The sequence below is a fragment of the Phoca vitulina genome, unplaced genomic scaffold (assembly GCF_004348235.1).
Source record: "Phoca vitulina isolate PV1807 unplaced genomic scaffold, GSC_HSeal_1.0 scaffold8, whole genome shotgun sequence".
Classification (NCBI taxonomy): Eukaryota; Metazoa; Chordata; class Mammalia; order Carnivora; family Phocidae; genus Phoca; species Phoca vitulina.
In genome coordinates, this window is record NW_022589711.1 from 60,534,216 (window position 1) to 60,551,864 (window position 17,649).

A 17,649-nucleotide genomic window follows, 5' to 3' on the forward strand; every position below is an offset into this window, starting at 1 on the left:
GACCAGGAATGTGTACTCTTATCCTTTTCATATGAATGTGAAATGCTTGTGATCGTCCTTCAGGATGAGATTGAATAAAACACATTGGCTCAATGAACACTAAGTGCCAAAGGCTATGTTTACCTGTTCCAGGAAAGATACCACATCCAGCAAAGCAACTGAGATTGTGGCTTCCACTTGGTTAAGTTTGAGTAGTCTACTGTTATCATTCACATTTCATTTGCATTTTGCATGGGCCAAACAGATTAATTTCTTGGGGACGTGAAAAGGCTGACCTCCCCTGCCTTTTTTGTTTGTGTGTTTCTGAACACAACAGTTTTACTATTCACTTAATGACAACTGGTAATCATCAAATTAGCAAAGGTTATCTGCAAAAGTTATTACATTATCTGTGCTGTCATTTCTTGTGGTTGATCAAATATCTAGAGTCCCAGACATTTCCTACATAAAGTATATCATATTAATCAGACTTGGTTTACCACCAGTCTTTATAAAACCAGACCTAGAGAAAGAACTAGGTCTGGAGACACATGTATGATCTTAATATAGCAAATGTTCCCCTGCTTTAAAAAAATCTTTGAAAAGACTGTTTAAGAGCAGTTTTAGGTTCACAGCAAAATTAAGCAGACAATATGGAGGTGTCCTACCTATACACCTCCTGCCCCTACACATGCACAGCCTACCCCATTATCAACATCCCCCACCAGAGTGGTACTTTTGTTATAATCAATGAATCTACATTGGCACATTATTATACAAAGCCCATAGTTTACATTAGGATTCACTCATTGTGAACATTTTATAGGTTTTGATAATGTAGGATGACATATTATTTACTATTGTGGTACCATACAGATTAGTTTCAGTGCCCTAAAAATTCTCTGTGCTCAGCCTATCCAACCCTCCCTCCCTGCTGGCACTGGTAACCATTAATATTTTTACTGTCTTCATAGTTTTGTCTTTTCCAGAATGTCCTATAATTGGAATAATATAGAATGTAGCCTTTTCCATATTGTTCTCTTTCCCTTAGTAACATCCATTTATGATTTTTCCATGTCTTTTTATGGCTTGACAACTTATTTCTTTTTAGCACTGATTAATATTTCATAGTTTGGGTTTACCATAGTTTGTTTATCCTTTCACCTATTGAAGAACATCTTGGTTGCTTCCAAGTTTTGGCAACTATGAATAAAGTGTCTATAAATGAATGTTAAGTTTACAATCCATTTTGGTAATTACCAAGGAGTACTATTGCTGCGTGGTAAGTTAAGATATGTTTAGTTTTGTAAGAAACTGTCAAACTGTCTTCCAAAGTGGCTGTATTAATTTGCATTCCTACCAGCAGTGAATGAGAACTTCTGTTGCTCCACATCCTTGCCAGCATTTGGTATTGTCAGTGTTTTTGATTTTTGCCATTCTGATAGGTGTAAGTGATATCTTGTTTTATTTCAATTCCTTAATGACATACGATGTTGGGCATCTTTTCATATGCTTATTTGCCATCTCCATATCTTTTTTGGTAAAATGTCTTTTCAGGTTTTTGCCCATGATTTAATTGAGTTGTTTGGTTTTTTAGTTGTTGAATTTTAAAAGTTCTTTGTATATTTTAGGTAATAGTCCCTTATCAGATATCTTTTTTGTGATATTTTCTTCCAGTCTGTGACTTTTTTTTTCATTCTCTTGACCCTTACCTTCTAAGAGTCATTTATGGTGGCACTAATCTCTTCAATTCCTCCATGGATGTTGCATTACTTCTAATTTACTATCTTAGCCAGGAGATGGGGTGCAGTTGCAGGAGCTTCCACTTGGCCCTGTTTACCATAATGGCTTTTACTCCACATGTTAGGGAACCAGTGAAAGGATTCTAACAGCTTCTAAATGTATGCATTTAGGGATGGGGGAAATAACAAGTGAACACTTGAGTCTATTGGATTCACTGTGAATTGATCTTTAGTTAATTCTTTTAAAATAGTAAATGCACACTAAGGAAAAGAGAACCCTTAGAACTTTGAAGGCCAGGTGGATGTAGACCATGAGCTGTCACTCATACCATAAGACCCAAGATGCCATGATGGCTCTGTGGAATGCTTGGGCTTAAGGATTTCAGGTGATAGCTAAGCGTCAGTTTCTCCCTATAACATGGAAATATTAATTACACCTACTTCATGAAGTTGTAATGAGAATTAAATAAAGAAGATAATGCTGGCATTTAGTATGTTCTCAATTCATGCTGGTTACAGTGCTAATGCTAGAGTTAATGCTGCCTATTTTAAAAATATAGTTTTTAGAACTAGCTCTGTGAGGGAGTGCTGAATAATGTAAGGAGAAGAATGAGATACAGAATAAGAAAGAGAAGCTGAAGGGAAAAGAGAGGAAAAAAATGAAAAAAAAGAATAAAGAGAGAAGAAAAAGGAAGGAAGAGAAAGAGATAAAGAAAAAGAAAAAGAAAAAAAGACAAAAATTAAGAAAAAAAGAAGATTTCAACTATCTGTATGCTATGAACAGAGGTATAGACTTGCCAAATGCTGTTGGCTGTCAAAAGTTTCTCTGAGTATACTATAAGACTGGAATGCATTTCAACAACTAAGCTCAAGTAACGCCGAAGGCTCAGGTTTAGAACCATAGTCATGATTATCTTCAATGCCAGTTATCTATTGCTGCCTAGTAAAAATCATTCCACACCAGACTGGCTTACAAAAAATAATGTATTATTAGTTCTCATATTTCTGGGGATCGACTGTGCTCAGCTGGATGGTTCTTGTTTGGGGTCTTTCATACAGTTGCAGTCAGATACCAACTAGAGTCATCTGAAGTCTTAACTGAGCTGTATGTCCACGATGATTCATTCAAATATCTGGTACTGGTGGTGACTGTCGGCTAGCACCTACAAATGATTTCTTCACTGGCCTTGAGCTTCCTCACTTTATAACGGCTTCAAGGAAGTCTGACTTCTCAGTTGGTGGCTTAGAGCTCCAACAGGGATGAGTAACAAAAAATTTGCACCTACCTTTAATTTACTACACCTGTTCTCAAAAGACAAACCATGTAGGAGACAAGCATGATTTCTGGGTCCACACAAACCAGCAGAAACACTGTTAGAGATCATTGCAAGTGTGGAGTTAAAAAGAGAGCAAAAATTATGATCTTTATCCTGAGGAGACTTAACACCTAGTTAACCTGAAAGGAAAATAAGTGTTATTTAGAAAAAAAACCTTACTTTACTTTTGCATTCTAGAGGAGGAACGAGCATTAGTAATGATACCAGATACTCAGAGGCCACTGGATTTTTGTTGTTAAGCTTGATAGGACTTTTGGGATGAGAAAGATAAGACCTTCTTGGACAAGGCCCAATTAGAAGGTTACCCAGAATGGCTAGGTTTCTCTACATTAAGAAGTTAACATTAATTCTGGATTTTGTGGTAGTGACCAGAAGGCATAGGCCTGAGGAGGTACACTCCAAATTTGCTTGGGATCACATAATTATTTATTAGCAAATAAGCAACTTTTAAGTCCCCCCTCAATACAGGATTCAATACATACTGTTTATAAAAATCAAACCCATAGTATTATTATTTTTGCATGAAGAAATCTATACATGTTTGGTATTTTAAGCACTTATAATTTGTTTAAGAGAATTTGGCTTCTTAGAGTAAATGCCAGATATATGATTCAAATTTTACATGGGGGATTGCATTATTTGTTTAGACTTAAAATTTTATGTTTGATTTATGACATTTGCATGATTTCCTTAAACACTTTTGAAGAGTTTATGAAGTCAGAAAATATATTTAAAGGAAAAGTGAATATATTGAACTTATAAAAACAGCTAAGAATATTTTAAGGCATTTAAATCTGTTAATGGGTCAAATATTAATAGAAGGTCTTTAAAAATGTTTGCTTAAATGTGTTAGGCGTATAAGATTTGTGGGGTAAATTTAAAAGAATAAGGAAGTTTTGATTTTGTAATCATAATGAACTGAATATTAATTTTTATTTTTTTAAAGATTTTATTTATTTACTTGAGAGAGAGAGAGTGCACAGATTGAGAGAGAAAGAGAGAGCGCTGAGCAGGGAGCCCGATGCCGGGCTCAATCCCAGGACCCCAGAATCATGACCTGAGCCGAAGTCAGACACTTAACTGACTGAGCCACCCAGGCACCCCTATATTAACTTTTATACCAAAGTAAACCACTGAATAGTATTGTCTGTGCACAAAAGTTACCCTGAAGTACATTTAAAAAGCTCACATTTAAAAGTATTCATCCTTTGAGTTGATAATTCTAGCATATGGGATATCCACTTATCAGTAGGCTGATTTTCAACTGTTGAATCACAGATCTGTACCTCTGAAACAAATAATACATTATATGTTAAAAAAAAAAAAAGAAGAAGAAGAAGAAGATAGCAGGAGGGGAAGAATGAAGGGGGGGAAATCGGAGGGGGAGATGAACCATGAGAGACGATGGACTCTGAAAAACAAACTGAGGGTTCTAGAGGGGAGGGGGGTAGGAGGATGGGTTAGCCTGGTGATGGGTATTAAAGAGGGCACATTCTGCATGGAGCACTGGGTGTTATACGCAAATAATGAATCATGGAACACTACATCAAAAACTAATGATGTAATGTATGGTGATTAACATAACATAATAATAAAAAAAGTAGGCTGCTTTTCAGACATTTTGAAATTGTGAAGATATCTGAGTAGGTTCGGTCAAAAGAGCCACATTGGCTTTTAGACATCATCTGATTCTTCTCTCCTGGTCTTTTGATTCTGTGATAATTCCCTGGATGATGATGTCTTTCCCAAGTAACGAGTAATTGTGATGAATATGTCAACTTTTTAAAGTTAGACTTTCTAACGCTCATGGGTAAAACATTACACTTCTTGTTTTCTCTCTTCTCAGAAGCAGCTGAACAGACCAAGTTTAAAGTTTATCTGAATGAGGAACAAAGACTGGAAAGCTTTAGGCTGAAGGGATGTGTCCAAAACCTTGGGAACTGGTGAAGAAGGGGGATTACAGTCAAAGTCTGTATGTAACCTTAACTACAGTGTTAACTAAGAAAATCATTATAGCAACACAGGTTGGCGTGTTTATAGCTACTTTTCTTTAACAAAAGATTAGAAAATAAAGGAGAAAGGGAAGTGGATGAGACATTCCTGTGATCACACAGCCTAAAACAGTAGACTTCAAAGCTTCCGAAGCAACCATTCTTGTAATCCAGTGCTTAAGTCTCCCTAAGTACCAACTGGCAAGGTAGATCGGAACGGCTTAAATATTTATTAGGATTTTGGGTAGGAAACTTTCAATAGAGGCAATGACCATTGACATACATGGGGGTAAAGATTTTATTTTTCCCATTATTTTTAGTTAAAAAATCTTTATTTTGAAGAATGAACAACAAATTTTAAGAATACTGATCATTTGTTAGTTTCATGAGTTTTACAAATTTCGTCCACCCACTTATTTACTTATTTTTTCATTTGGCAAATATCCACAGGCTTCACTGTGTGCAGTGTTCTGCTTGGAGTTTCAGGGGCAGAATGAGATTAGTGGCATTAGAAGCCATCAGAAGTGACTGGTATTCAGTTGGCCTGTCCATTCCGAAGTTCTTCTCAGATACAGCCTTGGTTTAAACTGCTTCCTTAGCCCTTCTTAATGAGCACTGGGAAGATTTAGGAGCTTGCTGCTATTGACTTGGTGAGATGTGAGCCTGGACCTATAGAAAGTCTTCTGCTCCTGTTGTGTGGACTAAGCCGTACAATCAGCATGGGTTTCTCTTCCTGGTGGAGTCTGTGACTGCACTGAGATCCTACCTGAGGACTGTTGCTCTGCTTAGCTCTTTCCAGCATCTTTCCCATAGGTCTTATCTCACTTACTTTAGCCCCAGATGATGGATGGGAAGGGATGAAAGAGAGAAGGAAGAAGAGGACAGAAATACTAGAATTATGTTGCTCTTCCAGCCCAATTTCAGACTGGCCCATTGCCTGATGGTTATGCTGTTTCAGCCCACGCCCATCTAGTACCCTCCTGTACCATTGTTTTTCAGGTTCTCTGGCGGCTCTATCCTATCCTATCCTATCCTATCCTATCTTATCCTATCATCTCATCCTATCCTATCCTTCCCTATCCTATCCTTATGGAACTGCCATTTCCATCCTTAGATCTCTCTTTCCAGTGCCACTGAAGTCTGGCTCCTCCTCTCAATAGTGTTCTTGAGAATTTTACCTGTCTGGGATATTATCTCAATAGGCTTTGTAAACTAGTTGTGACCAAAACATTGAAACCATAATACCACCTTACTTTTGAATAGCATTTTGAAATTTACACAGTTCCATTTAAAGTAGTCCTACTTGTTAGGGGCACCTGGGTGGCTCAGTCAGTTAAGCATCTGACTCTTGGTTTCAGCTCAGGTCATGATCTCAGAGTTGTGAGATTGAGCCTTGCATCAGGCTCCACGTTCAGCTCCGAGTCTGCTTGAGAGTCTCTCCCTCTGCACCTCCTCCCCAAATAAATAAATAAAATCTTAGAAAGAAAATAAAGTAGTCCTACTTGTTAGATCATAGGGATGATTGTTACCTCTTTCATTAAAATTCACATTTTCATAAAGATAAAACATAGTGGGGAGAATTTGCAGCAACTGAATTTACCCAATAAGGTATAAATTGATATTTATAAATATATAAAAACTATATTAGCTATGTCATCGCTTGTGTCTTACAAGCCAATGTTGCCAGTATAGAAACTAACACTTGAGAGAAGTGAGCAATTTTTGGAAGCTTCACCAATTCAATAAAAATTCATTATACTAAGAGGCATTTTACAGAAAGTGAAATATAAAAAGCCAAGATACATATGAAAAAGTAGTCAAACATATTAGTAATCAAAGAAATGTAAATCATAACAATGAAATACCACTTTCAAGCTATCAGATTGGCAAAGATATGAAATAATGGTTAATAACAAGAGTGTCTAATGTAAACTGCTAAAATATGGGCTTGGGCACATTTCTGAAGAGCAATTTGGCAACATATTGTTTTAAAAATAGACATATCCTTAACACATCAATTCTACTTCTAGGAATATATTCTAAGAAATAATCAAGTATGTATAAAAAGGATGTTCATTACATCCTTTAACATCCTATGACATTGTTTATAATATGAAAAAATATAAGCAACAAATGTTCAAAAATAGGAGCTTGATGAAGTAAATGATAATGCAGTCCTCAGAAAGGCTATTGTAGAGCAGTTAATGATATGGATAGATGATATGATGTATTTTAAGTAAAAGAAAAATGTTTCAAAATATTATGTACCATATCATCCCATTTTAATTCTATGTGCATGAGATGTGAATGGACTAAATACCAGAGGGATATGTGCCAAAATATTAATAATGGCTATCACTGAACGGTTTAATTATAGGATATCTAATTCTTCCCTTTAGTTATTTTTATGCTCTAAATCTCCCTATTCCCTTCATAAATAATAAAAAAAAGATTAAAAATCATTATAAATAGAGAAAAAAGTAATTATCCTAATGATTACCCGTGTGATTTAAGGCAACAGGTCTGAAACATTTTGCTCTCAGGACCCCTTGATACACTCCTAAAAATTATTAAGGAATCCAAAGAGCTTTTATTTATGTGAGTTCTATATATTTATATTTATTGTAATAGAAATTAAAACAGAAATTTGGAAAATATATGTGAATTAATTAACTTAAAATAATAATAAATCCCTTGAATGTTAATGTATTTTTATGAAAAAAGTACTATATTTTTCTAAAGTAAAGACATTTAGTGAGCAGATTTACACTGTTCCACATTTTTCAAGTCTCTTTAATATCTGACTTCACAGTAGATGGCTAGATTTTCATATGCTTCCACATTTTATCTACTGTGGTATCACATGCTATGTAGCTTCTGGGAAACTCCACTGTACATTCAAGAGAGGACGAGAGTAAAAAAGGCAAATAAAATCAGGCATTTATTGCCGTAATGAAAATAACATTTATGCAAAAATTGTTTGGATCTTGTAGACCTTCTAAGAGGGTTTCGGAACCTTCTGGGATCCCCAGACCACACTTTTAAGAATGACCAGTTTAAAGTATTGCAGCTAGGTGGTATGAAGAAATTAATTGTAATGAAAAGACAGCAACTTCAAACGTTTGTTGCGTGCCAAGAACCATGCTGATGGTTTATGAATACAATCTTATTTAATCCTGACCACAACCATAAGAGCTAATTACCATCATAAGCTTCATGTTACAAGTGAGGAAACTGAGGCAAGAGGAGGCCAAGCAACTTGATTATCGCTTCCAGGGCATTTGTCTCCAGTGCTGGTCCTCTTGACCATTACCTACTGAGAGTGCCTATTATCACCTCACGCCATCCTGAAGAAAGATGGCCACGTGCTGGAGAACTCTGCAATGGCACCTCACGACTAGGCTCTACAGTACCTGGAAGATGTGCTTATTTATCAGAAAAAGCCCAATCTTACATGCCGTGGAATGCAAAAAGGTGAAATTCGGAGGATATTGGAAAACATTCTTTCAAGTTTAGTGCATTGTCACCTTTTAGATCATAGGGTCAGCCTCAGATGGGAGCAGAGATCTCTCTTCCTTTGGCCTCCTTGCTGCCTGCCTTTCCCCCCATGTCTCTCCTGGCTGTGGGGTTCCTGCCCCTGTTCTTTGTATCAGGCCAACCTAGTGGAGCTGTTCACTCTCGGCTATTCATTCTGAGAGCAGAAGTGAGCTATTAGGTTTTGCAGAGAGGAACACCCACCAAAGAAGCAAACCTCTCTCTTGCTAACGTTGAGCCACTTTCCCAGCGTCACTTCAATGCATTGGTATGCTACCTAAAAGCACAAGCCCAATGAATTTGAAAAGCCAAATTTACTTGAAAGTTAACTAAGTTCAAAAGATAACTTATTTTAATATCTGAAATGATTTCTTTTCATGTGATAGTTTATCTGTCATCTGTACTTCCAAATGACTACTTTTAGGCCATCTTTTAAAAATGTGCAGTGATTGCTCATTTTTATGACTGTGAATATATGGAGGAGTTGGATACATCTGCAAAACCTTTTGTGGGCATATAAGAAAACATGTGGTCTAGACTTCTACTCTTTTTTTTAAGATTTTATTTTTAAGTAATCTCTACTTCCCAAGTGGGGCTTGAACTTACAACCCCAAGATCAAGAGTCACACACTCTACTGACTGAGGCAGCCAGGCGCCCCTAGACTTCTACTTCTCCTCCATCTCTGGTTTTAGTCACCTTGAAATAGGCTTCTCTATTAGTCCAAGTTATTCTATTAGTAATTACCTTCTTTGCTCTCCTCTAAAGCCTGAAGACTTAGCTGCCATGTACTTCTATTAGTTTTTTTTTTCCTTAGGATATTAACTCTTGGACTTTAGGAAGCATGCTTCTGATCTTTTCTCTCCTTCTCTTCCATACACACACATGTTTCAGAAGGGCGAGGAGAGTGTTTTATTCATTTCTATAACATTTGTGCCTAGTGGTGCCTGGCATGTAGCGATATATTGAATAAAAACATGTTGAATTGACCCTGATAGAAATAATTCTTAAAATTCCTTTCTTGTTTTCTTTCTTTCCTTCCTTCCTTATTTCATCATACAATAAAAACTTACTAAATTCTTCTTACAAGCCAGACACCATGCCAAGCAAGTACCAAGTTATATATTTTATCCTGCCTGATTTCAAGAAGCTCACGGTGAGCAAAACTGCAGTTGAAAAGGTAGGTAGTGTTCCTACCTTTTGGGTTTTCAAAGTAATTTGCGGAGATTAGATCAAGATAACATCCCAAGCCAAAATGCCACAAAATGACCAAAACAATGTTGTTGAGTGAGAAACCAGTAACTGTACTGAGAATTAAGAAAGAGGGCTAATAACAGACTAAAAATCTCAAGGAACTCCTAAGTGTTAAAACCAACTAACCAAACAACCGACAAAAAAAGAATTACATAGGATCGGATCATGGGAGAAATAACCTTCAGAAAGCGTGGCCCAAAACACACACAAAAGAGTGCTTATACCCAGGTGGGAATAATTCTTGGGGAGGCAAAGCTCAGAGTTGGTGGTTACAAGACGGAAGGGTCCCTAGGCACACATGCAGTGTGTAGACGGCGACTCCGCTGTTGCTGCAGGAAGTCCCTCCCCCTTCCCTCTCCCACCTGTGCTGATCACAGGCAGCTGCTGAGCTGGCCCATAGGCGAAAGTGAGAAGGCTCTGGAGCCAGAAGGGCAGTGTATTGCCCCAGGCAGGTGCTCCTCCACCCCCAACAGTGCTGGAAGGCCTCCACACTCAAAAAACAAGATACCAGTTGGCTTCCGCAGTACATCCCATCTTTCTCCCACAATCACTGAGGATGGCTTAGAGAAAACACAGCAGGCAGGTGTACAGGGATTTTCAAAGATCATCCCACATTCCTGGAGTAATAAGACAAACAGAAGAAGAATTTAAAAATAAGTACAATTAATATCTGTGAATGCTGAGAGATTATTATATCAATCAAAAATAAACAAGGAGAGATTTGGGAAATTAAATATTTGTCACAAAAGACTAATATCCTCAATATATTAAGAGTTCTTTTCTTTTAAAAAAACAAAAATACAATAGGAAAATTGGCAAGGATAAGAGGATATAAATGATTCTTAAATATTTGACTATACGCTCTGCCTCACTTATGGCAAGAAAATTGCAAACTAGAAGTGCAATTAGATAATATTTTCGCCTATAAGATTAATAAAGTTTGAATGCTTTGATAACACTTTGATTTGGTGAAAGTGTGAGAGAACAAGCTCCCATATGTTGCTGGTGAGAGTAAAATCAGCATAATCTATACGAAGACCAGTTGGAACAGTTAGGCTGCAAATCAAGTTATAAAATGCCCTGGAGCCAGGAGATGCACTTCTAGAAATCTAGATGTGCATGCACGCAAATGAAATTTCACTTGCGTGTCTACAAAAAAAATAATTGCAAACTTTTTTGGATTGGCACAATATTGGAAACAATCAAAATATCTATCAGGGAAAACTGGTTAAATAAATTATAGTACATCCATACAAGGGAGACTCATGCCTTAAAAAGACTGTACAATTCTACATTTGAGAGTTTATCCTACGAATATTCTTGCATATAGGTGATGTACTTGCACAGAGATACTTGCAAAGTGAACAAAACAATTTATGAAAAAGGCTTTTTATTGAAACATTTCTTGTAATTGCAAAAAGTGAGAAATAAACCAAATGTCCATTAATAGCAGATTGATTAAATAAAATATGGTACATTCAAATGAAGAAGTACCTTTCCATTGTCAAAATAAATAGAGAAACTCTATGGGTAAGATGCTGAAAGTTCTCTTCAGATACACTGTTAAGTGAAAAGGCAAGTGTATATTATGCTATTTTTGTGAATAAGGAGGAGGAAAATATACACATTTGTGTTGTACTCATGCAGAAAAACTCTGGAACATTGCAAGAAAATAAAAATAGTGGTTTTCTGGTTTGGTGCTTGAAACTGGGCAATGGGGGAATAAGAGCTAGAGAGTTTTCACTATATGTCTTAATTTTAAAAAACTGAGCAATATGAATGTATTATCTCTTCAAAAAATTTTAAAGAAAAGCCCAAAAATCAAGCAAGAAAAAGAAATGGCTCCATATGTATTTACATTGAGATGTCCAAAACATATTGCTAAGTAAAAACAAAAGCAAAATAAACAAGCACAAAAGCATAACAGTGTATGGAGTGTGATACTGTTGTGCTTAAAAAAAAGAAAAAAAAGCCTGATTCCAAGGCTGCATATGCACACACTATTTCCGAGAGGATACACAAAAATGAGTACCAGGAGGAAGAGCCAAAAGAGAACTGGCATGGTGGAATAGCTAGGGGATAGAGATGTCAGAAAGACTTTTATTTGACTATATCACTCTTAGAACTTTTTGAATTTTTTTCCTATATGTGTGTATTACCGATTCGAAGAATGAAGTGGTTTTCAAATGACATTACAATAAAAAAATCAACAGATGAGGTGAATAGCATCATTAATGTTTGCTAAGGGATTTCATTTATTTTATTTATTTAGTATGTATGTGTTGGAAATATAAGGGTAAAAACTGAAAAAATTGAAATAGAATGCATAACCTTCAAACCATATAAGAATCTCAATAAAATAAATCTTGCTACTCCCAAGTTAATACAATAATTTTACTCCACCTTTAATCAATAGAACAAAAGGAGACCATGAAGAAAAAAATGCAATCCACAAAAAGCAAACAGAAAATTTAAATTATGATGGCAAGAAGAAGTTCAAGTATATAAGTAATCACAATAAATTTCTAGTGTAGTAAATTTTTAGTAGTATTTCTACAACTAAAGGACTCTCAGCTTGGGTTGAGAGTTGGAGCCCTGCCTTGGAGCCTGCTTCTCCCTCCCCCCACCCTCGTGCTCTCTCTCTCTCGAATTATTTCTCTCTCTCTAATAAATAAATAAAATCTAAAAAAATAAGAGATATCCAAAATTAATTAGATAAATTAGATAAATTAATTAAATTAAAACCAAGGACAAGACATACATGCCAGGTTAATGCTAACTAACCATAAGAGACTCTTTTTTTTTTTTTTAAATCTTATTTATTTATTCATGAGAGAGAAAGAGGCAGAGGGAGAAGCAGGCTCCCCAAGGAGCAGGGAGCCCGATGCGGGACTCGATCCCAGGACCCTGGGATCATGACCTGAGCCAAAGGCAGCTGCTTAACCATCTGAGCCACCCAGGCGCTCCAGGAGACTCTTTATCACAGAAAACAAACTGAGGGTTGCTGGAGGAGATGGGGGTGGGGGATGGGGTAACTGGGTGATGCGCATTAAGGAGGGCACGTGATGTAATGAGCACTGGGAGTTATATACAACTGATGAATCACTGAACTCTGCCTCTAAAACTTATAATACACTCTATGTTAATTAATTGAATTTAAATAAATAAAAAAAGAAAAAAGAGGTATCTAAATAATTTAGATAAATTAATTGGATAAATTAATTAGATAAAATCAAAGACAAGTCATACATATCAGCTTAATGCTAAGATAAAATTTAAGTATTGTTAAAGCACCATAAGACAAAATCGTCCCAGAAAAAAAAAGTGTGAAAAGGGACAAAGGCTAGTTTATATTGAGAAAAGGAAAAATCCACAATAATATATAACAGTCATGAACATTATGTATCTAACAACATTAAAGTGTATAAATCAAAAACAGTTAAAAGTACAAAGGAAAAACAATCAGTCTGCAATCACAGTGGGAGACAGCTCCTTAGAAAGAACAATTAGACAAAAACAAGAAAGGATCTAGAGTTTTAAATAACACTATTAGCATGTTTAATACTTAACTTTGTATCCAAAAAACAATGAATACACTGTCTTGTCAAACACATATAGTACAGAAAATTAACCATGTATTATTGGCCTATAAAGAAAATCTCAACTAATTGCAGAAAGCAGAAATCATACGAACCATATTCTCTGAGCACAAAACAATAAAATGAGAAACTATTAAGAATAGAAAAAAAAAGCACCTATCCATTTAGAACATATAAACAATTCTGCAAAGTCAATTAAAAGAAAACAGCAAAAATCTGACGTTTCCCTGGGATTGCAAGGCTGACTTCATTGTACTGGTACATTGTGAAGCCAAGGGAGGTTGGAAGCTTGTTCGAGACTGCTGTGGTCACAGGGAGTAGTGCCAAACATAAACCTTCCTTGGGGTTGTACATGTTGATTCCAGTAAGGTTAATTTGTGGGAAATATCAGAGAATAGGACACTGAGAATTTTGTCCTATCTGGAAAAGTTGCAGCCAAATGCATGTTAAAATTAAATTGTTGAAATAATGATATGGTTTTTAAAAAGGTGATAGAGCTATACATGGGTCTATATTTACATTTGGAGGAATAAAACATTACAACATTAACCTTATTCTTATATATTGCCCTTCCCAAAGTTAGGGAGAAGCACATACCCATCTTAGGAAATCATTGGAATGAAAGAAAAATCTCCAGGTAGATAATGGCATCTTCCTATAATAGATGGCACTGCCAGTTAATCTGGAATATTCTCCTGAAACTCTAGAACAGGGATTCAGTAAAACAGTTCAACGTTGCTTAATGAGAAAGGCCTAGATCAATGACAGACCCCGACGTCTGAACACAAAGTCTACCAGAGGCTAGCACATCTTTTGGAATGTTAGATCTGGAGGGGCCCTTATAGAAAAAATTGTTCAATTTCATCAGTGTCATCACCAATTTTATAGTGAGACACCAGAATTGGGGTTTTCTTTTTCCCAGACAGGATTTCTTCTATACTTCCCATTCCTGCTTAATGTGTCTTTCAATTTTTTTCATTCTGAATCATAACAGCTTAATGAATCAAACATCCCTTAACTAAAATACTCTGAGAAGTTTTACTGATTAGTGGTTTACACCTTTAAAAGTAAATCAGAAAATGAAATGTGACTGTCTCTCAGACAATGTGTACTTTGTAAACCCTGGAAATCAGGAAGGTTGTATAATTGGCACCTTTCCCGAGTTTAACCAGTCAGGGCCAATTAAGGGGATTCACCAGTGTTAATTTTTCAAGCAGTAAAGAACCTCAAGACATGAAAATGCATATGGTAAGCTAGAGCAAAGAAAGCAGCTTTTTGCTCAGTCTGATACTGCTCCAGGCCTGGGACATGACACTTGTGATCTCCCTTTCTTATCTGATTACAAAGGATGATAAAAAAGACAGGAACGTCTTTTAACTGCAGGGGACATTTCAACTCTTCAAGGGAGGAACCAATAACATATTTGTTGTGAATGGACACATACAAGGGTTTTTTTTGTTTGTTTATTTGTTTGGTTTTTTTTTTTTGGTTGTTGTTTTGTTTTATTTTGTTTTGTTTCTTTCACTGTTTTCTCCCTGAGGCAACCCTGCCCCATCAGAGATGCGCATAGAACAAGGTGGTTTTTTTTTTTTTTTAGCAGAAGGTGAATTTTAACCATATATATGTTTTAGTCTTGCAATGATATTAATTATAAAAATGTAGTTCATTAAGTAAGATCTACCTCCAGTATTAATTTTAATGCATTCGCTTTCCCTCTGAAACCTTCTAACCACATCCTCTGTGGGACAGCACAGCATATTAGAAAAGAATTATTGAACATTTTTCTTTACATTTAAAAAAAATCCCTAGGGACTTAAAAAAAAAAAAACTAATGGGAAAGTTGGATTCTGCTAGGTTTTTTAGGGTTGTTTTTTAACTTTCGAAAAAGAGATTGTTCTGTACAAATTGCTCCACAATGAAAATTGCTAGATAACTAGGGTTCCCGTTTTGTTTTTTTTTAATATCACAAGTCAAATGGACTTATAGGTACTTTGAATATAATACAGGGACTTTTTTTCTTTCTTTTTTTTTTTTTTTTACAATATCAAACTGTAAATACTTATTGCCTTCTAGATACAATTAAAAATATTGTATCTTTAGTTTTCTCTCTTCTAAAAAGAAGCAGCCTGATAGTTATATAGTTCTATTTTATGTCTCTCTTTCAACTAGAGCTGGCCTAAATCAATTTCTACAAAAGTAGGGCCACAAGAAAAAGTGATATCTTTAAACAGGTGGCATTTTTAGAGTAAAAAATGCACACGATTTAGAGATAAAAGACTTGGCATTAAATTCTGGCTTGTCCACTATGTATGTAATTTAGAGCACATTACTTACATCAGTTCTTTGATATAAATTGAGGGCAATAATACTTAATTCATTATGTTGTTGTAGGGATTAAAGAAATCTACTGGACTATGATTTTCTTGAAATTTGAGATTACATTTTATTCACATTTTTCGTTTGATTTTTATTAATCATGTCCCTTGGCCCACTCTTCTAAGTGGTGACTAGATTGTCAGGGACTAAAATGTTAATTTTAATGTGTTTACTTTTCCTTCGAAACCTTCCAATCATATTCTCTGTAATTTTATCACTGACGATTTTCCTTTTAGACATATGGAGATCATATAAATATATGGCTTAATATTAAGTTAGTGACCCTTGCTAGTGAAGATGTTCTAAACCTGCATCTACTTTTTGCAATTACTTCTTTGATGTCACCTTCTATCACTCTGCTCTGTGCTCACTCTGCTCCAGCCAGACAGGCCTCCTTAGTGTGCCTTTGGGCCTTTGCACCTGCTGACTCAAACACTGTTTCCTAGATCCCCATGCATCTCGCCCCTTCAATACCTTCTCTTTTCAGCTCAGGTCTCAGCAAGATCGCTGTTCCCCGCTTTATAAAGTAGCATCCTCAGTCCTTGTCATCCATGCCCCCTTCCAAGCCCTATCTTATTTACCTTATTCACTTTTTCCCATGGTGCTATGACCAATTGGAAAAACCCATCCATCCATCCATCCATCCATCCATCCATCCATTCATTCATCCATTGCTAATCGTCTGTCTTCCTTCATTAGAATAAAGCTTTGTTGGGCCTGTGGTTTTGTTTTGTTCTTGCACTTGATTCTCAATAAATATTTGCTGAATGATTAAATGATTTAACAAACGAATTAGTGCACACAGAGAGGATTCAGAAACCCTTCCTCCTTTACTCCAGACCAAGATAGGACTCATTACCATAATTCCAGGCCAGAGTGTAAATATCTTCATTCAAATGTTCAGTGTCTCTTCCTATTATTTGTTTCAACATCTGTCTTTTCTATTGTATTATAGAGTCCTCAGGAGTTGATGATCCTGTTGTATTTCTGTCTGTGTCTTTTCCTTTCATTCTCCACTCATTCTCTTAGTGCTGGCTAGCACACAGTAGGCTTTTCCACTTTAATTAAACAGGACAAACTGATACAACCCAGCATAGCTTTTGGAGTTGTCTAGCCTAATCAAGGAATGTCACAGGACTGTGATGTTAAATTTGATATGGTTATACTATATATACTATACATTTTTTCAAGGATTAAAAAGAAATCAGTTGCGGGTGTTTCTGTTCTTGCTCATAGAGATATCTCAATAAGGCTCCATTTCCCAATGCTGCTGCTCAGCCCCAGCCACTGTAAAGATAGAGCTTCCAAGACTCCTGCAGAAGAAAAGCTTCTGAATGTCAGCACTAAAAAGTTGGTGGGATCTGTGTTTAGCTTTCTTTAAAAAGCAATTCTGAGAGGAAAAAATTTTTTGATTAGCCATTATGAGCCACCCTTTCTCAAGTGAGATTCTGTGAAGAAGTGTTTAAATGTTAGCTTCATTTTTGTAAACGTATGCACACTAGCTCTTTCATAGAACCAGAATGATTTTCCTGGATCAAAGATTTGCTTGAAAATCACTCTTTCATTAATGGTGAAGTGTCTATTTTGTTACAGTGAAATTCTAAGAATTCACTGTAGAAATTAATAGATACATTAAAAAAAATCGAATGCATTGTGCTTCCTATATAAAGATGATGCTTTGGACCTGGCGTCAATGTCTTTGGCACTTTGAGCTATTTTCTCAACCATGGGGATTAGAGCCTCATGTGAAAGATGACTGTCTGGGGCTGGGGTACGGGCTCTGGTCTTCCTGAAGTGTAGATAAGTTTGAATTTAATTGCTGGAGGCATGCCTGAGAGA

At 36.0% G+C, this 17,649-nt stretch overlaps 1 pseudogene; it reads right to left on the bottom strand.

Annotated features, from left to right (window-relative positions):
* Positions 1–473: 473 nt before the first annotated feature.
* Positions 474–614, bottom strand: LOC116634182 (annotated as a pseudogene).
* Between the last annotated feature and the right edge of the window lie 17,035 nt (positions 615–17,649).